Source organism: Peromyscus maniculatus, chromosome 15, assembly GCF_049852395.1.
Source record: "Peromyscus maniculatus bairdii isolate BWxNUB_F1_BW_parent chromosome 15, HU_Pman_BW_mat_3.1, whole genome shotgun sequence".
Taxonomy (NCBI): domain Eukaryota; kingdom Metazoa; phylum Chordata; class Mammalia; order Rodentia; family Cricetidae; genus Peromyscus; species Peromyscus maniculatus.
Genome location: NC_134866.1, coordinates 9,701,317 through 9,713,871, shown reverse-complemented (window position 1 = coordinate 9,713,871; position 12,555 = coordinate 9,701,317). Strand labels below are relative to the sequence as shown.

Below are 12,555 nucleotides of genomic sequence, written 5' to 3'. Positions count from 1 at the left end.
CTGGTGTGAGTATAGGATGAGATAGATGATAATAAAGCAACAATGACCTCCCCACTGAGGGTCCCTCAGAACCCTGTAAGTGGTTACAGAGGTGTGGAAGTATCAGCAAATCATCTCAGTCCATTTGTTTTATTCTGATAGCTCATTGCTACAAATTGGTAAGTTATAAAGAAAAAGTAGCTTATTTTGGCTCATGATTCTGGTCAGAGTTCTCTGGGTACATCTTTTTGGCACAACTCTGAGTGTATGTAGGGGGGAAGCTATTGTATCACATAATGAAAACAGCGAGGATGGCATTTCAACATGAGACTTCTGGAGCAAACAAACTGGTACTGTCTCCTAAATAACTCCGGAGTTGGAATAAGCGCAATTTTCATCAAAATGACCTGTGGTTGTCATTTTTAGAAGTCTGATTCTGTAAGGGTACACCAAGATAAAAGGCAAGTTCCTGGTAGTATTTAGCCATTTGGGGGGGAAAAGTGGGAAGAAATCAAATTTCATCTTACACTTTAGTTTTTAGACTTTTCTTAAACATGGTGTGCCATATTAGTTTAGGGTTGCATTTGTATAGGGTATGGTAGACATTACCCCCCCCCTTTTTTTTTCATTTTTCAAACATGGAACAGAAGGGACTCTGTAAGTTGACAGGCCAGACTTAGGACACTGATGAAAGGCTTAGAACTCAGTGTAATTACCGGTTGTCCCACATGCACTTTCTTCCAGGTGAATGGCTGGAGGGCAGAGCACTTTGTGTTGAAAAAATGCTTTTATCTTTGCAAATGAAGCACAAAGTTTCCCCGAAGTTCATTTTCAGTTGTACCACGAGTTTGTTTCCATCGACTGTGCCATTAGGGAAGCTATCCAAAAATGTCATCTGCCCCTCTAGATTTACAGGGACTGTTGTCTTCAAGTGCTGTGCCCTGAGTCAGCCGAGTGTGAAAGCTGTGGCATTCCAAAAAATGGCAGCAAACTTCAGATGCCTTTTGGTCATCTTTTCTCCGGTATTTTTGGAAAGGATAAGCTAAACCAGCCTGCTAAGTGGATTTAATTGCTTTAATTGGTTTTAATATTTTCAGAGTCTGCATCCTGTGGAAAGGGAAGCAGATGTTGAGTCACAGTGTGGAGCTTCTAAGTAGCTACTGCTGAAATTTTATAGATCAGGATCCTCACAGTCAGAAGTGATCTCCGTCCCAGTCAGTTTGGCAAAAACGGAGGTGACAGGAATATGGCCTGGCTTCTGCCTATTTGATCCTCGAGGCTCAAAATTAGAATGTAGACCTTGTAAGAGTGCCCAGGTGCAGAGTTCCCACATTAATTATGTTTTTATTTTATACCATTTGCTGAACCATGCATCCTACAATAATCTGGAGCAAGTCCCCAGTCCTACACTGCAGGGCAGATAGAGGGTGCTAAAAGAACAGCCCAGTGTGGAGTATTTGTACTATATCAAGAAAAGCACTGATGAGCATGCCCACTCAAGGTCGGCCTTTTTAGACCATACTTTAATTCTTCCTAATAGACAAAGTGACACAGATCTGCAACTTGGACAATAACCATGTGAGGATGTTAAATATTTTAGTGTGATTATTTAAGAAAAATGTGGCTCTCACAAAAGATATAAGCTATTTAGGATGAGTTTAAAAAGTAAAGGAAACTTTAGAAGAGAGAAAAAGTCATTTAAGAAAAAGAAAGCAAGGCCTACAAGGAGAGGCCCACCTTACCACAGGCCTAGAACACTTCTACAATTAAGTAAAAGATAGCCACACTATCAGAATACCCCATCACACTCACTTCTTACAGTGTCCCCAGACTTCTATCTAGTAGAGTTTATGAACCAAGCCTGGAAGTTTTTACTTCTTAAACTCTTACAATCATATACCATGGGAAGCATATACATGGTATGCAGGTCTATGAACTTGAGAAAGCATTGGCAGGGTCTCCAGAATCATCTTTTTTCTCATTATAAATATAAATATAAGGTCTGACTGAGAGACTGAGACATAGCTCATAGACAGAATGCTTACCTGATATGCTCAGGTCTCAGATTTGATCACCAACACCACCAAAACAAAACAAATAAGTGAAAAGTAAAGCTATAAGACAAAAAGATGGAGTACAGAAAGCTAAAACAACTAAAGAACAATTATTTGTGTTATTAAATTTATTTATATTTATCTTACTATACAGTGTAAAAGATAGATGGGTGGGTAGATAGATAAATGACTCTTAGTTCTAAAGAGACTTCTAAGTCTATTTTCAATTTTGTACATAAATTAGCATGGGGTACAGTCCTAGGAGTATAGCATATACCAAAATAGGGTTATTATTTAAATACATTTTTCTAACTTGGCCAGAAGCAATAGAATATAATTACAGTACATTTGAAATGAAATGTTGAAGGGGGGGCATTTAAACTGGCAAAGATATTATGCTGGACTTGTGTGATTAATCTTTGAGAGGAATGGCAAGCAGATTTTTAATGAGTTTTAAATGTAAGACCGAGATTGATGGATAGTCCACCCTTGCTATCAGCCCTGCAGAGTATGCAGAGGAGACGGGGGAGGCATCTGGGCAGAGTCCACATGGGACAGGGGTAGTTTCTGGGTGGCTAACTCCGCTGCCATTTTTCTTACTTCTCTGCGCTGTAATTGTTTGTTTGCTGTAGACCGATGTTAAGAAACACATAGATTACCATCACAGCCCCTCCTTTCTTTGTTGACATTCATACAACGTATCATAAAAATAAATTACTTTCCAGATCCCAGTAATAGAATTTAGCTCTCATTTATATTTCTAACTTGGTCTTTTCTCTTTATTCCTTTTTTTTTTTCAGATGTGTTACTGATATTTTTCTTTATAGCATATTTGTATAGAGTACCGATTATCCTGTAGAATAAAATTAAAGACAATATTTGTTTCCTGGATGCAATTCTGATATCCTAAAGAATCAAGCCTGAGGCTACAAATGGTAAACATCGTCACCATCAGATTGCAATCTACTACCACAATAAGAAATGAGCAGCAAAGGGCAGAAGAGCCAGCAGAGACCAGTCCAGGGCCCCAGGCGAGAGATGTCTGGCATATATCAATGCTCTGTTGTAGGTCAATTCAGAATGAATGCTAAGAAGTCATGCCATGCCTAAAGGAGAGAAAGTACTTATCTGAGTCTTATGCTTGATTGAGCATCAAAAGCAAGGAGCAAAAAACTAATTATGATGCCTCCCAATTGGAGCTGTGGCCTTTCTGGCCCTCCTCTGCTTGATTCGGCCAGACATTTCTGTCTTGGCTTGGTGTGAGTACCATAACCAAGCCATTCCTTCAGATACTAGTAGACTATAGTGAGGATTACTGGGTGGCATTCATCCTAAAGTAACCCTCTGTGATGATTGTGAAATTACCCTGACCTGCTTACTTCTTAGTATGTCAGCCACCACCATAGAACTTAACACAACCATAGCATAACCTGGGCATCAAGTATCTTTTGGAAAATAATTATAAAACAGTAAAGCTAATGTCACTTTATTATTATATAAATATTGAGCTTTATCTTAGAATCTACATGAACGTCCTGTAGTATCTCCCAGAAACAATAACCCCATCTTTTAAATCTATAATCATTTCTTAGAAAATAGTTTCACCAAATTGTGAGTATGATAATTTGATTTTTTTCTGCATATATTTATGTGGTTTAGTTATTTGTGAGAAATGCTAGTTAAATAACCCAAAAATCTACTGCAGCTTTGAGAGTGAAAAGTTTTATGATATTTGTTCATTGGAGCTAGAACATGCTCCAAATGAGTCGGGTCAATAGCAAATTCCACAGTAACCTTGATCTTTGTCCTCTGGCCTTAGAATATTCTAAGTAAAAGTAATTTGAAGTTCACAAAACTGTTGGGTTGAGACACATATAATTCTAATATGAAATTTATGAGCAATCCCTGAACCCCTTTCTTCATACTAGAATTCTTCCCACCTGGCTGATCCTGGTTTCCTGGAGTTGTGCTTGTGTCTAATGTGACACTGAGGTTGTGAGTCTGTTTCTTGGGAGCTGAGGTTGAAACTGCTCTGCTCTCTGCAGTCCCCATTGCATCTGAAGGCTGAGTAGGAAGATGCTGCACTGAGATTACACCTAGGAAGAAGAGAAGCAGATGAAGAACTATAAAGAACAGTAGAACCGAATGTGGGATGAGAGCAAAGGAGGCTTGCTGTTGTGTGCACTGTAGTCAGTAAAACCCTCTAGGAAGAAGAAATGGAGTGATCTGTCTTTAAAGGTATCAAGTATAAAGGCCTATGATGTTGGGAGAACAGTCCACCTAAAAATAGCCCAAGTGGGCACTTGCACTGAGAATAGGCAGAGAAATGCAGAGGGTCTGCCATTTTGTATAGAGCATCTCACCTTTTGATGACATAAAAATCTTATGTTTTCAATTTTCATATACAAATACACCTGCCAATATTAAAATATAAGAAGTATCTAATATAGTATGTCACCATTTAGATTCACATACAAACAGAATCCCTAAATTGGGTGGACAGTTATAGAAACAGGTGGCCAATGTTAGATGTGATGCCCAAGCTTAGCCGTTGCATGTCTTTCTTTGAGTTACTCCCATACTGTTCCATTTTTCTATTTCTTCTCGGAATGTTGTTTTCAATGACACTTTAAAGTCTATCAATCATCATATTATCTCCATGTGGCATAAGATGTAACAGGCTGTGGTCAAGGAATGCTTTGGTCTTACCAATCTTGTATACTTGGGGTGTGTGTGTGTGTGTGTGTGTGTGTGTGTGTGTGTGTGTGTGTGTGTTTGAGAAAATTTCAGCTTCATCAAAATTATAAACATTGGTTTTACAACGAAAAAGGACAATTTTATGAGATGTGAAGTGTTAGATCTCAGATGCTTCATCAGTACGTTGACTCCATGTTTGTTATCTATGAGAAGAAGCTATCTAAATTCAGTTGCAGATGGTTGCATTGTCATTGGCCTTAATGTATCATACAGCCATGAAGAGCTAAACTGAAATAAAATATTAATTAAATATACACTGCCAACTATACCTAACCTTTTACATATAGAAATATGTGATATATGAAGGCTTTTATTATCATTAAATTTCAAATGAAGCATTGCTTATTATATTTCTGCTTGTTTCAGTGTAGAAGTAAATGAACCACCCAGGTATAATCTCCATTCTTAGAGCAGAGGTGCCTGGCAATACATGTTTCTGTATAGCAGGCAAGGTTATGGCTATGGGAATTTATGCTGTTTCTGTTGTTGCTCATAAAAAGAGAGGGAAAAAGCCTTTTGTGTTTCAATATGTTATATTTAATAACAAAATAAAACCCGTCCCTTAAATGATGCCAAGTGGAACCTCTTATGGAAGATTTTAATACCTCAGACTCTACTTATTTTCCTGCATAAAGTAACAGTTAAGCCTGTAATGTTGTTTACAAAAACCAAGTTTAAAAGAAAATCTAAGGCTGCAATGTTGACACTATGGAAAACCAGTGATTTTTGTCCATGAAAGAGATTTGTACTAAACTATTTAGACTCCTTTTAACATGTAATTAGTTGTATGTGCGTGCGTGCGTGCGTGCGTGCGTGTGTGTGTGTGTGTGTGTGTGTGTGTTTCATACAAACGACACACTTGTGGAGGTCAGAAGACAACTTGCCAGAATCCATTCTCTCTTTCCACAGTGTGGGTCCTGACATTTAAACAAATTTTCTGAAAGTGCTTAGACCTATTGATCCATCTCACTGTCCTTTGTTTAAAGTTCTTAACTCTGTAAATGACACAGCAAAATATTAACACTAGTATTAAATAAATAAATAAACAAATAAATAATAACTCTCTTCAGAATATTACCTCTTTTATGTCTACCTTATATTATGTAGGAGTCAGGCTATTCCTACAATCTCTGCCCAAGCTGTTATCAGTTCCCTGAAAAATCAGAAGCAAGCCTGAGTGTCCTAGGGTATTTCTACACAAGCCTCAAGTATGTGTGACTTTCTGCTGGTGAATGTGAGCTGACTGAACAGTAGAGAAGGTGGCTGCCTGAGCATACATGGTAGAGAAAGCAGACGAGGAAAGAGAGGACAAATCACACATCACTCATTCATTGGTTCTGTGAATGTGACCAGGGGAACAAGCACCCTGAACACACCAAGAGCTTTATTCCCACATGGCCAACCTCTATGAAATAAGTGGGAATGTCAGGTGAATTGGAGGAGTGTCCTTGTAATGATTCTTGAGTCTATATCCACTAAGCCCTCCTTCCTCTGCAAGCTGTCAGGGCTGAGTATATTTATGCATGGGTGAAACAATCACGGTCTCCTTGATGCAGGGAGGAAAACCAAACACAATTCTCAATCCCCCGGGGCACATCAAGAAGTAGTGGAACCCATTAAAACCTACCATCTAGATGATTGAATTAGATTGCAAATGAGTGATGGCAATAAGTGATTATTTGAGCAACTGCGTAAAAACTGAACTATAATTTGCAGTCTTGTGGATGCTGTACCATACACAGACCAATATATAATAATAGATAAAAGTTTCACTGCTTTTAATGGTATTACTTTGGATTATTTGTTCTTGGCCTGTAAAAGGTTTGCTTTTTTTCTATAATAAATAAGTGCATGCCCATTGCCAATGGGGAAGATTTATGCTGACAGACTCTAATAGCAGATGTAATCCTGTTTCTCAAAGGCGCCTGAGCAAGCATAATCTTGGTTCGGATGGAAAGCAAAATGCTAAGCTCTTATTTCATCTGATCACTTTAATTTTGAGCAGAACAAACCTTCCTTGATAAGCATTAGTTGCTATTATTTAAAGTAAAAAGTCAGTTTTCCTCATGCCCCTAATCTCTCTCCTGTAAGAAATAGTCACTCCTTGAATAACATGATTGGCAGTAAACTGACACATCGGGATGGGAGGGAGGAAGCAGGAAGAACGGAGTACCACAGAACTTTCTAAACTGTCCCTAAAGGAATTTTAAGCATCACCACTTACCGTTTAGTGAGAAATCCCTGGTGCATCCTGGAAATCCCCATGGAGAGCAATCTCACCAAAGGTGACTGGGGACATATCTTCTCTATATGTGGCATGATGATTCACCTGTAGAACCATCTAGGGAATTTTTCCACAAATAATGAAAAGAGCATGATCAGCCATGACTTAGTAAACTATAGAACAGTAGGAAGAGGTTCAGACAACTGTTGTCTCTGTAGCTGGCCAATCAGTAGGTTCCCCAAACCATGCTTCACCGTGGAAACAGAGAGGAACATACTGATTCCCAGCTCTGCCTTTGAGCACACCATCTTTCTGTAGGCAGTTCAGTTCTGTTTACAGTCCTGTGCTTGCTCTTTTTCTAATTTAACGGTTGGGTGTCTTCAAGGCTCTGCTGCTCCGTATTCTTCTGAGTCAGCCCCAAAAGCACACAAAAAGAGAACCGAGGTCCAGGATCTCTGCCTGTCCCACTTAGACCTCAAAAAATTCTCAATCTCCCATTGTTAGGGCTTGGATACAAAAGGAGAGAGGCAAGCTCTTTGCAAGCAGTTAGTTTTCTCATGCTCAGAAATTACATCCTATTTTGAGAAAGTGTCCAAAAATGCACTCTTATTTTAAAAAGGACATTCTTTTTATAACAAAATGTCACTTAATGAAAAATAGATACAAAGCCTCTAATACTGATATTCTGTTGTATCTTTTTTTCAACTTGTATTTTATTTATTTATTCTTCTCTCATACAATACATCCCAACTGTAGCCTCCTCTTCCTTCCCCACCTCCCCTCTGTATTATATCTTAACATACAGCTTGGAGCAATCAAAAGATTCCTCCGAAGGATACACCTGATATGAAGATAAAAAATTTCCTTTAAAACCATGCTAATTATATTTCATTTCTTTATTATGCTTTTGTAAGAAAAATCCTGATGTCACTAATAAGCACAATGGAAAATGTTCATAGAGAAGAACAAAAAAAAGTTTGCTCACTAGAACTCAATTCTGCCTGTTGCTTCTCTTAAAATGTTAAAGCTTTTAGGAGTAACCATTTGGTGGTGGATAACCAATTCCTGAACTCCTCCCTGGGGAAGACTATCTCTCCAGCCCTCAGTATTCCTTAGTTGCCTATAGTGCTTTGTGTAGGATTGAGGACCCTGGGCTTTCCTCCATCCACTTTAGCATGTCAATTGTTGCTATCCTTGCTCAGCTCATGTTTAGTTATGTGCTATGGGATGGTCTGTATGTCAAATTGCTCTGATTGGTCAATAAATAAAACACTGATTGGCCAGTGACCAGGCAGGAAGTATAGGTGGGACTAACAGAGAGGAGAATTGAGAGAATTCTGGGAAGTAGAAGGCTGAGGAGGGAGACACTGCCAGCCACCGCCATGACAAGCAGCATGTGAAGATGCCGGCAAGCCATAAGCCATGTGGCAAGGTATAGATTTATAGAAATGGATTAATTTAAGATGTAAAAACTAGATAGCTAGAAGCCTGAGCCATTAGGCCAAACAGTTTAAATAATATAAGCATCTGTGTGTTTATTTTATAAGTGGACTGTTGGACTGCCGGGACTTGGGAGCTGGAGAGAAATTCTCCAGCCACAGTTATGCAGTTGTGTTGGTGAGACTTTATGGGGATAGTATATGCATATGCATATACATATAGATGTACATGTGCAAACACATATGTATGAATGTGTAGCATGAATCAAAAACCCGGAGTCAGATATCAGGGTAAATGCTGAAAAATCAGAGAAGCAGAGCAGCCAGACACTAATTCTTACCTCTATGAAATCCTCAGCCAAAAGGGACCTGAGCTCCTGTCTCTCTCCACCCAACCATATCAGTTACTCTCTCCACCTCTCTAGTGCTGGGATTAAAGGCATGAGATCCCAAGTGCTGGGATCAAAGGTGTGAGCCACCACTGCCTAGTTCTGTTTCTCTTCTAGACTGGATCAATTTTGTGTAGCCCAGGGTGGCCTTGAACTCACAGAGATCTGTCTGCCTCTGTCTCCCAAGTGCTGGGATTAAAGGTGTATGCCACCACTGCCTGGCCTCTGTGGCTAACTAGTGGCTTAGCTCTGCACTCTGATCTTCAGTCAAGTATTATTTGTTAGATCACAAACAAAATTTCACCACATGAATGTAACAACAATTAATGAAAAAAAGAGGCTATGAATTTAAAAGAGAGCAAGGAAGGGTAAATGGGAAGTTGTGGAGGTTGGAAAGGGAAGGCATTCATTTTTATAATCTCAAAAAGTAAAGGAAATAGTAAAAAAATAAATAAATAAATCATTTCAAAGGTCTTTAAATATAGGATAACCAGGGCAGAGCTTCTCAGACTGCACTCTGTTCTTATTTGTTAAAACTGTCTGCTGGTTCCATGCTGGTCTCATATTCTGATCATTTTGGTATAGACTTCATATAGTATATTTTAAGCAATGATGAATTTTGCCATGGCAGGAGATTATGAGACAACGAGGAAGAAATTGTGATTAGGTGTCAGTAAATCTACAGATGACTTAGTTTTACATTCTTGATGTGTCTCTCTTCAATAAGAGATAATTGAAAAATATTTGGCATCTTGAAGTCCAGTGGCTGAGATGTCACTTTTAATATATGGGTTTCTGTACAAGAAAGAAGCCTCTGGTGTTAGTTCTCTGGCATCTGTATGCTAAGTTGTAATGGCATTGTTATTTATTAGTGAAATGGTATGCTTGTCAGAGTCCAGCAGACATCATGCAGAAGGCCCAGGGTTTAAGGTTCCTGGTGTCTGAGTTTCATCTCTAGCCTCCTTTGCCACTCGGGCTGTGAGGGCTTTGGCAGGTGGCTTCAGTCACCTAGAGTGTGAAATGGAGAGGGTGCCCCTCCATGGCAGTGTCTGGGTTGCATGTGAAACTCCTTGAACTCAACAGGAAGTCAGCGCCTTGAGCACTGATGAGGTTCACCAGTGGATGGGTGGCAAGCTTGTTCTCTAGAAAGTAGATTTCTTCCATCTGACACTGATCACTCTGATGTGCACGTATTATAATGTACTTTAAGCAGACATTTGAAAGAAATATGTACACAAGCTCAAAACTTCTTCAGATTTAAACAAACTCTTTCAAAAGCAGTTTAAGTTCCTTGTTTGAGTTTTTCTCCCAGGACCAGTTGGTATTATAGGCATCACTGGGTACAGATTAGAACACTGGTTGATGGGAAAACCACTTTAATGGTCTCAGAGTCAGACAGCATACATATATATTTGCATCATTGAACATACAGGGCAATGCTAGCAAAACAGTTCAATGGGTAAAGGCACTTTCCAGGGTGTCTTTTAACCTGAACTCAACTCCCGAGGACCCAAGTGGTGGAAGGAGAAAACTACACCAACTGGCCTTCATATTTGTATGAGCACACACACACACACACACACACACACACACACACACACACACACACACACACAGAGAGAGAGAGAGAGAGAGAGAGAGAGAGAGAGAGAGAGAGAGAGAGAGAGGTGACTAGCCAAATAAGTTAACAAAATAAACTTATTAAGTGAATGAAAAAATACTTTAAAATTATAAAACTGTAGATCAAACGTTATGATTATACTTGAAACCTCATATATTCTTTAGGTTTTAACAGAACAGAGCTTCATGAAATGAACCTTCTAGGGAGACAAAGCCCAGCGAGAGTCTGTTAGCTCTTCCCTGAATACTGTTTACAGTAAAACTTTTCAAAGTATATGACCTAAAATGTTTGAATTTCTAAAAACCTCCAGACTAGCTGGCATTTAGAAGGAGCTTATAAATTGCATTTGTTTTAAGTATTTTAAAAGACAAACCATAAAATTTTAATCTGATTTTGGCTTATAATTTTCCATAGCAACTCAGTTTCTCTTTGTGAAGTATAAAATGCATTTCTATTTACCAGCATGTTCTATTCATTAAATCAGATTATTTCAATGAAATTATGTTAACCATAACAGTTGAAAGACTAGGATAAAGAAGGCAAATATTGAATATGTGTGGTCTTTTTATGGATGTTCTATAGCCTGGCTTGTCATCCTTTCTCTGCTGGCATTGAGTACTTAGCCCAGAGGGATGTAAGAATTCTTTCCCATGCAGACATGTGACATCATTAGAATAAAATAATCTGCTTTACAGTTCCTTTCTGATTTTACCACTATGCCTAGGATTATCCTTACAATGACTATAGAATAGATCTCATTGACTGTGGTCATTAGAATTTTATGGCCACTGGTTGCATTTATCTAAGTATAGATGACTGAAATAGTAATGTGGGTTCTAAGGAGCATATGCCACTATCTTTACTTCTTAATTCAAGAATGTTGTATCCACATGTGCTATTCAGCCTGAATACATCTTCATCAGTTAATTTTTCAAGTTAAAATAAGAATATAATAATTTGGGCAAGTACATAAGATCTTGAATATGTGATTCACATAAATAATAATATCAACTAAGATTTCCATTATAGATAACATGCCTAGAGGAATAGAAACTTGTCATACTTTGTTATTTATCAAAAAAAGTCATGACAAACATTGCTGTAAAAGGCCAGATTAAAGGAAAAATCATGATGAATTTATTTGATCAAAGTCTCTTTGTGGCTTAAGAGACTTAAGAAATTAAGATGCGGGTGTAGAACAGTGGTATCAATGTAACTGTGAAAAATGGACAGTGGTGGAGAAATGTGAATGAAGACTGGTGGGATCTGATAGGTATGGAATTACAGGCCGTGAGCAAGACCTGCCCATTCATAATCATCTGTACATCCTGTGTGGGTGAAGGAGTCCCTGGGATAAGGGAGTTTAAAGGAGAATAAGGAAGAGAGACATTGACCGTGATTGCTTCTAGAACTTAACTTGGTGCATCTGTGACCTACTTTGAGGACATAAAACTCTGGTTTCTAGTCCTGCTTTGGTAAAGGAGGAATGGCAAGAGACAAGGGGGGCAGATATGCTTGTAGATGCTGTTTCTGAGGTTCCCCCAACTTTTGAAGTAAAGACAGCGGGCAGAAGTGTCATATTTTGAGATGGGGTGGGCTGATTCCAAATACAATCTAACAGTTCAGTATTTTGGTATGACCATCCTATGCTGAATACACCTAAACTCAATTAAGTCAGAAGTTAAAGAGGCTTCAAGCCCATTTAGTAGTTGAATGGGAAAGGTCAGTATTTTACTCTGGTGCTAACACCACCACCCATGAGACAGCCATACTCACTTGTCTTCAAGTTCTGTGGAAAAACAGAACTATACTACAGTTGTATTTTTAGAGTTCGTATTTATATCTATAGCTCTGCTACCAAAGTACGGATGAAGGGATAATCATGGCCATGTGCAATATGAAGACAGAGAATAAATACCAACAATAGTGTCATACACACAGTACCACAGGTAACAATTAGAGTTTACATATAGAAAACACATTGTGTTTGGTTAAGCCGTATATCAATAGGATTTTGTATATACATCTTGTTTGTAGGAAGCTGATTTTTTTTCTTTATAAATCTTGTATTTGTAGTGATTGAGGTATAACA

At 38.5% G+C, this 12,555-nt stretch overlaps 1 protein-coding gene across 6 annotated transcripts in view; it reads left to right on the top strand.

The window, feature by feature from the left end:
- Positions 1 to 12,555, top strand: part of Ctnnd2 (catenin delta 2) — an 881,165-nt gene that overhangs the window by 402,307 nt on the left and 466,303 nt on the right. The gene's annotated exons all lie outside the window — the stretch shown is intronic.